Below are 9,025 nucleotides of genomic sequence, written 5' to 3'. Positions count from 1 at the left end.
TACACTTTACACTTTGTACCCCTATGTAATATAATCAGACATTATACTTCGAAACGAGACGTTACATACAGTGTGTACACTTGCGACACCTTCATATAAGCTAACACTGACCAATTAAAATGGATGATGCGTGTTTCACGTGCAGAACTGATGTCAGCTGTCGAAATGAGTCGGCTTTAATTTGTTTCTTAACTTGGAATAGATTCCGGAATTTCGATCATAGTACACGTGTGCGTGCGTGCGTGCGTGCGTGCGTGTGTGTGTGTGTGCTAGCCTAGTTGTGGTTAAAGCGTTGGCTTGTCACGCCGAAGATCCGGGTTCAATTCCCCACATGCATTTGGGTACAATGTGTGAAGCCCATTTCTTGTGTCCCCCGCCGTGATATTGCTGGAAGCGGCGTGAAACCTTAAAACCGTACTTATTCACTCACTCATGTTCATCGTAGGGAGAATATGTAAGCCTCGATGATGATAAGAAAGTTCACCTGACCACTCGGAGTAAAAGATCTATGTTAATGACTCGAACAAGAGTCTTTTACAAAGTACCATGCGTTCAGCTTTCTCAAATAACGTACGATGTTACTCTTGATTGTCATGAGTGGGAAAATCCGTGAAGATTCGGGTTAGAATTGGTCTTCAGCAGCCCATGCTTGTCTTAAGAGGCGACTAACGGAATCGGGTGGACAGTCTCGCTAACTTGGTTGACACATGTCGTCTTATCAACTTTGCGTAGATCGATACTCGTGCTGTTTGTCACTGGATTTTCTGGTCCAGACTCGACAAAAGCTGAAATATTGTTGATTGCGACGTTAAACAACCAACCTGAGTGGAAAATGGCGTTATTTGGTGATGTTGGCGATGAACAAGGCAACACAGGCGCCGAACCATGTTACCTACCCCGTTACCATCACCCTGCTTCCAAACTCACTGAATCACTCATTATAGTCCGTTTGGCTCAAAAGCGGACCGATGAATTGCAATCTAACTCGAAAACTAATAAACATATAATACACAATGAAACGCTGATCATAATCAAAACATCAGACCAACTCTGTGATTTCTTTGCAGAATTTATGTCCTAAAATTAAAAAAAGTTGTTTAACAAACTATCATTTAAATTTTGACACAGTTCACTATTTGTTACGAGGGAGGAGTGCAGAGAAAGGGACAGCCAGGTGTTAGATTCATTAACCTGTGCTGTGCCGTCTCCATCCTTTCTCGCACACCTGGCACTAATGGCAGGTGCTTCATTGTAACTGTCCTTACACACACACAATTCCGTGAAATAATAAAAGTCAAGACAAAATTATACAAAAAATAAAACAACCATGCATTGCCACAAGGTGTTACATTCCTAAAAAAGTACCAATAGGGATTAGCATAGTTTGTTTCGTTTTGTGGTCGTGACCTTTCAAATAAAAGAAATACATAAGTCAAAATGGCCCCCAAGTCCTATTGTACAAGCAAAGCTGCGTTGTGTGACCGTAAACATTATATGTCCCAGGACTGTTGTACCATGCACACTACAGCGACAGGGACGGCAATTGACCTACCTCACTTTGTGTAATTAAAGAACCTAATTACTGTGCTTGAGTGCATCCAAGAGTGTTATGTTCTTTACGTCTGTAGAATACTGTGTACAGACATGCATGTATACTCTTTAAAAAAGAAGGGGAACCCGAACTTTCAATTTGGATAGGAAGTATAAGAGTTAACAAACATTTTACAGACAGACAGACGTCATACACCAATCATATTTCAGGAGCGATTACTGTACAAACAACTATGGTCATAAGGAAGTGCAAGTGGCGAGGGACTCTCAAAATATTCATCAGTATCAGATCAACATTGATCGACTCCGATATATCTCCCTTTTTTTCAGTCGTAAGTTAAAAATGAAGTTCCCCTAAGTTTGTTAAGTATATATATCAGATATTGGACACGAGTTAATGTCAAACATCGAATACGTATGGTTGTCAAACATTGTACATACGTGATTGTCAAACATTGTACATACGTGATTGTCAAACACTGTACATACGTGATTGTCAAACACTGTACATACGTGATTGTCAAACATTGTACATACGTGATTGTCAAACATTGTACATACGTGATTGTCAAACACTGTACATACGTGATTGTCAAACATTGTACATACGTGATTGTCAAACATTGTACATACGTGATTGTCAAACACTGTACATACGTGATTGTCAAACACTGTACATACGTGATTGTCAAACATTGTACATACGTGATTGTCAAACATTGTACATACGTGATTGTCAAACACTGTACATACGTGATTGTCAAACATTGTACATACGTGATTGTCAAACATTGTACATACGTGATTGTCAAACACTGTACATACGCGACTGACAAACGGCCATACGTCACAAACAATGTACACGTGTGCCTTGTAGGTAGCCCTGGTGCGTGTACACGTTTAAAACGCAGGGATTCGAGATACAATACGTCATCTTATCTGTTTCTTTGACCCAATATCGTAGCATGCTATCTAGGATCACATGACCAGTATGGGTGGTGGTGGTTCGCAATGAGAGGTGTGTGGAGGAGCGAGTTATCTCTTCTTTGAACAGAATTTCAGTAACGTCATGGGACGTCAGTTTCACGTTGAAGGAAGCTCCGTGTAACGAAGGCTACGTGTTAACCCACTCGGTGAAAACCTCGAACACAGTATATGGTGCATGCAGAAACTGATCCAAGTCACTGGAATCTTTTAGCACTAGATCAGCAGATCCTGGTTCGGCCACTGGAGGCCACTCAACGCTCATTTCAGTTGTATCGCCTAAGATCAGTCATGTCATTAACTCATTTATTAATGTTACATTCCGAACAGAAGTCGATCAAACCACTGCATTACCAGTCTATTATACAGTGACAGCTACATTGTAGGTGGAATCATTTGCAGGGTATTAATAGTAAACATCAACAGTACATATCGGTAGCCACTTAACATCATATGAAACTATTTAGTTACAGAGAAATACTCTTTAATGTCCACATGATGTTTATGTGTCACATTGCTCATCTTCCAATCAATTCAGTTAATCCTGTCAAAGTTCTTCCCTTCGTATTTGTGGACCTGCCATATTTTAGATCATATCAACGGAGCCCATTGAAGTTTTCAGATATTCAGTATCGTTACAATTTTTAAGAACCCAACCAGCCCGTATGTTAGCGAGTGCTTGTTCTGTGATCATACATATTCTAAACGCTGTCATTGTTCTTGTAGCATAATAATGCTTTTGTTCATTTTTTTGAAATTTTGAAACCTTGAGTTCAAACTCAGAGTTTTGTCTGCGGCTATCGGTGCGTTGGGCTCCCTTGATAGACGTCAATTCACATTTTTAGACATGGCAGTGATGCTCTGATGGTTATTATGTTTTGTCAACAATAACTGGCAATACAAATGTCTGATCTTTCCGCTTCACCTTCACAAGGACTATCTTGTGTGCTGGAGTCTTCACAACAGGTATCAATACAATATTGCCCTCTCTGTCTGTCTGCCTGTACACCACCTCCTGACCTCGTGGAACCCGCAATGTCACACCCTTGTCGGAACTTGCAGTTTCACCAGATGAAGACAACCTTTTACCCAGGCCATTTTCGTTTTCAAAGATAGTCGCAAGGTAATTAATGTCAATTTTAGTGGCCTTGTAACGATCCGTGTCGTCTCGGATTGGAATTGACACTGGTTTTGCGTTTCGTGGAGAGTTCCTTGGCTTGGGGGCAACACCTGAGTCCCACTCCTCAGGAACATTTCCGAGGTTTGTTACCATCTTCTTCTGGAACTGTCTCTTTGATTGCTTTCTCATCGGGTACAGTTTCTGAGGTGGCTTCACCTTCTCAGCAGATGTACCCAGTGTCTCAGCAGATGTACCCAGTGTCTCAGCAGATGTACCCAGTGTCTCGGCAGATGTACCCAGTGTCTCATCAGACCCCGTCTCTGTTTCAGAGGGCTCCTGGATCACAGGAACTGTGAATTGTCTCTCCCCTTTTCTCACCCTCATATAGACAACCTTCCACTTGTTCTTCGGTTCAGTTGATTCCATTGGAGTAAACAGAATCTGACCATCTTTATTAGACAATTTATAAAGAAGATTCCTTTTCTTAATGAACGAAGGTATTTCACTCCTTTGAATCACATTATCTCTACTTTCCTCTCTATTGTTAGGGCGATTATCATCAGTTCTTTGAACTGTGTTTGATGAAGAGACGCCCCCACTTTCAGTCACAGATTGGTTTCTGGGAGATGTCTGTGATTTAGCTACGTTGGTACGATTGGTGTTATGATTACTTTGTGTCGATGGGACAGAACTGCCTTTCCAACCTCTCACTCCTGGTCGCCTGCTCTTTGGTTTCACAGTTAGCATTTGGAGTTTGGCTTTCGTTCTTGGGCTTCTGACAACCTTGGTGTAAGGACTGTCTTTCAGTACTGGAAGAAGTTTGGCTTTTCCCGTCCTCATATCAGACGCTCCTTGGTTCTCCTTGCTACCCTGATTAACCATTTCTTCATCATCTTTCATCTCTTCCCCCACGCACCCAGGCATTGCACCCTTTTCAATATCTGTGTTACGATCATCTGTGTCTGTGTTTGAAGATACTAATTTGCCGTTGGGATCATTATCTGTTTCTGCTTCTTGTATGTTTGGCAGCGGCTCTGGCTTTCTCAAAGACAGGATACCCAAGAATGATTTTAGTCTTTGAACAAAAGATAGAGCCACTGGATTTTCAGTATCATCAGCATTCGCTGTGTCTTCTCCTTCCTTGTCCTCACTCTTAATGACTTGTTCATCATTATTCACAACAGTGGTCTTTTCAGATTCCAATTTCGAGTTACCCATGGATTTTGTTTTTCGTGTTTTCTGTACATTAGGGAGTATCAATCTTCGGCCATACTTCGCAGGAACCCTTCTTGGCTCAGGCTTCCTTGCAAACTCTGATTTATAAAGTGTCCTCTCTCTGGTAGACATTTGCTTCCGAGTTCCCGTTTCTGATGTTTGTTCTTGTAGAAGGTTCTCTCTTCTCTGTTCAGTTACTTTCTGTTTGGTTGTTCTCGGATCAGATTTTGGTTGTGACCTGTGCCGAGGAAGGACAGTGGATCTAACACCAGGTTGAATAACCTTCTTTTCAGTGCTTGTTTCACCCTTTGCTAAATGAAGTGGTCTGTTCGAGACATGCCCTCGAGGGGTATCTTTAGAACCCTGATTAGTTGGTGCTTGTTTTGGTACAACAGTGCTTGACTTTGATTCCTTGAGTGTTGATTTGGTTCTTCTCGGAGTTGATAATTCTTTTATATCTGAGCTCGTTTCAAACTGTATTTGTCTGTTTCTGTTTGATACTTTCATGTTAATTTTGGGAATGACTCTTGATTCAAAAGATTTATTTAATGTTCTTGACCTAGGTGTGTTTTTGGGAGTTGAAACTACCTCAGCGCTTTTCCCAGACACACCTGGTTCATTGGCTGTAGCAGCAACAGCTGGTTTGAGTCCCGGTTTGTTCACTTCATGTACATTCAAGGAGGGAATGGCTTCAGATGGCAGTGTAATATCCTTCGAATCTGCCTCAAGCCTATCGTCTTGAGCAGAAGGTTCCTTGAATTTCTCCTTGACATCTTCAAATACAACCGAGAGACGCCGAGGCATTGTGGTTTCAGCTTCATGATCTGCCTGTATGATCCCACTTGTGGACACAACCATGACGTCTTCTTCATCTGCAACAAATTCACTATCAAAAGGACATGAAAATGATTCACTGTCCTGAGGATAGAGAAAAATGGGCTGCAGTGTGTCACACTCTTCGGAGTCTTCCTCTAACAGTACAGCATGTACTTCGGAGTATTCATCTAGTTTCTGGGACTGGTTTGTAATTTTATCAAGGGCAGAGTCTGTGACAGGTTTTCCAGAGGGTATGATCTTAATATCATCGTTTATACCATTTGTTTGTAATTCGCTCTCTTTCTCAGGATCTGGTGAGTAGTTGTCAACATCAGTATTGGGAAGACCGCCACCAATATCAAACTTCAAACCAACCATTTTTATCAAATCAAGATAACCACTTTCTGCAAGAGCAGCAGCAACCACATTTCCATCCAGTTTTTCAGGGAATGGCGTTTCCTTCTCTAACTCATCTCTGGAATACTTTGCAAGATCGATATCTCGTGGAGTCCAGTCTGTGTCCATCTTTTGGTACCTGATTCGTGATGTTTTGTCTCTGATAGTCAGCACTGCCCTTTCCCGGTTTGACAGAGTTCTTCCAGTTGATGAACCATCTCTTTCCGTGGACTTCAGACCCTCCTCGCTGTGCTCAAACAGGTTGTCTTTTTCATCCCACAGCTTAAATGAGATATGTCTTTGTAGATGACTCTTTGACCTCTGTCTTGCAAAGGAACCCCGCTTTTTCATGGATGGTCGCCGTTTAACCTGTGGGCTGTCAATCTGATCTAAATCTGATGCAATATCATCCAGTTTCTCTACTTCCGATTCTTGGTATTCAGATATGGTATGGGTCGAACTAGTGTTAGACTCTTCTCTCAGCCTTTGTAACACAGACAAGATAGTAACACCCTCAAATTCCTTATATACATGTCCTTCTAATTCTGTTAACGTGTGTGTAGGTCTGGCAGATTCAGACATATCTTGTTCAGCTGCAGCACGTGTCATGTTCGCGTGTGCCAATGTTTCTGTCTGGTTATTGTCTTGGTTTGCAGCACTTGTATTCTCAAACTGGCTATCTACATTGTGTGTGAGATACGGAGTAGCTTTCTTCTTGTCAGTAGGGATATGTTGCCTTGGACTTGTCACTTCTTGTCTCTGTCTTGGTTTCTGGAAAGCTAACTTCTTTTCAATCTTCTTCATTTCATTTCGTATGGCGTATTCTGCTATCTTGTCGTCTGAATAGAAATAAACATGTATCAGTGAAGGGTATTCATCTATACCTCCAACGATCTACATTGAAACTACGGATGTTGTAAATGTATGGTAAACTGACCGGTTTACAGTGACTTATATTTGACCTTGTAATTCCTATGCATAGACTATCAATGTATGTATTTACGAGACCTATCATTCAATGAGTATCAGAATAATGTCTTCCTCTTTGTGTGATGTAGATATTGACATAAAGCGTCAACACCAGAGAGTAACCAGTGTCGATTATCTGCCAGAGCAGATTCCACAGGACAAAATACTGGGGACAACTACATGAATGGATCACTGACAATCAGTGATGACACCGGGTGTTTACCAAAGGGTAAGCAGTTCGTGCTCTACCATCAATCATAAATGAAAAATATAGTGAGTGTTTTTTGTTTGGTTGTTGCATTAAGTCGGACAGCAGCACTCCTGTCATACGACGGATGTCTGTAAACTGTCGAGTCTTTACCAGACAGGCCATTATCTAAAGGGACATATTTTGGAAGCCTCAGTATACTAGTACCAAAGCCTCAAACTATTATACAGGGATATGATTAAATATGTCTTTACCTTCGCACCTTTCAAGAGAAATATTGTACTCGAGGTTGTGAGATCACTGACCCACAAAAACGTACCTCTAGCTAAAGCCGTGCCCAACGCTGTTGAAAAGGATCTGGATGCCTTTTCATATTTTTTCATCTTCTCTACAAAACAAAATGAATGTTTCCCTATGAATGAATAACATTAATAATTATATCAGCAACAACACAGATGCCCCAAACAACACATCTTACACCTCACGTCCCACAGCGGCACCTTTGGCGTCTAGATGAGTTAATTCAATAAATAGAATAATTAAATGTGCAATTTATGGATATGACACATTAAGCGGTAGCTGACATTGGTACACAAAACGTGTCTTTGTCTTAAGTGATAAAGGTGAGTACCTTGACTACAGGGGCAGTGGGGTAGCCTGGTGGTTAAAGCGTTCGCTCGACACGCCGCCGACCCGGGATTGAAGCCCATTTCTGGTGTACCCCCGCTGTGATATATTGCTGGAATATTGCTAAAATCGGCGTAAACTAAACTCACTCACTCACCTTCACTACTGGCCACAAGGAGCTGTGCCTGGAACAATTCATCCTGCAGGTCTGAATGACGGGTCACGCTTAGCACTTTCTTCCCACAATCCCTTGCATAATCATGATAACCAAGTGCCATGAAGCACGTGCCGATGTCCAGGAACACCCACGCCACTTCTCGCGGGGTGCTACAGAGGGGGGCCTTTCTAGCCAGACTGTAAGTCAGAACATATAAGATTATTGTTTTTTGTTAATCAATAATTATATCTCTTTCAACTTCAGTTGATCAACTTTCCAGGGAAACCTGGGACATGATCAACAGCAAAATGTTTCATCCAGTGAAAGCTTATTTTTGTTCTGACTGGTTAAGTTATACACGCATGCCAGCACGGACGCACACACACAACGTTCTACATGCATGATAAATACATTAATGTCAGCTGTTTTCGTTATTAAGGGGAGAAGACTGTGATACGCTTGATGTTATTGGGAAACACCATCACAAAATGACAATCTTGACAATTACTAAAGGTTGGTTGTATGCTACACGGATCAGCAGGGCGTTGTCACACTTACACGTCTAGAGCCTTGTTGTACTTCCGCTGGGTGCAGTACATCCGGCCAAGATTACCCAGCGCTCTAGAACTCACTTCCGGCATGTCGCTGAAACAGTGTTCTTCAACTATAGTGAGATTATGTATGCAGTGAGAACTGAACAGGATTAGCTTGATGGTTCTAGCAGAATGATCCAAATACCTATCCCTCACTACCTCACTGCCAGTAGCTGCAGGTTACCGTTATCTCTACAGATTTTCATCAGACAATGAGGACCCATACCTTGAAAGTTCTCAGTGACGCGACTTTCTATTTAATGTTGTTTCTATTTTCATCAGAAAACCTCAAAGGTAGACTCCTAGCCTTGATTCCAGATTTCCCATGTATAAAGCATTTATAGGTTTCACCTCTTCATGTATAGCTAGCACCGTATGTTATCACTGAT

The sequence above is a fragment of the Haliotis rubra genome, unplaced genomic scaffold, assembly GCF_003918875.1.
Source record: "Haliotis rubra isolate DU_JTF1 unplaced genomic scaffold, ASM391887v1 Scf283, whole genome shotgun sequence".
NCBI lineage: Eukaryota > Metazoa > Mollusca > Gastropoda > Lepetellida > Haliotidae > Haliotis > Haliotis rubra.
Note: the sequence above shows the minus strand (reverse complement) of the source record.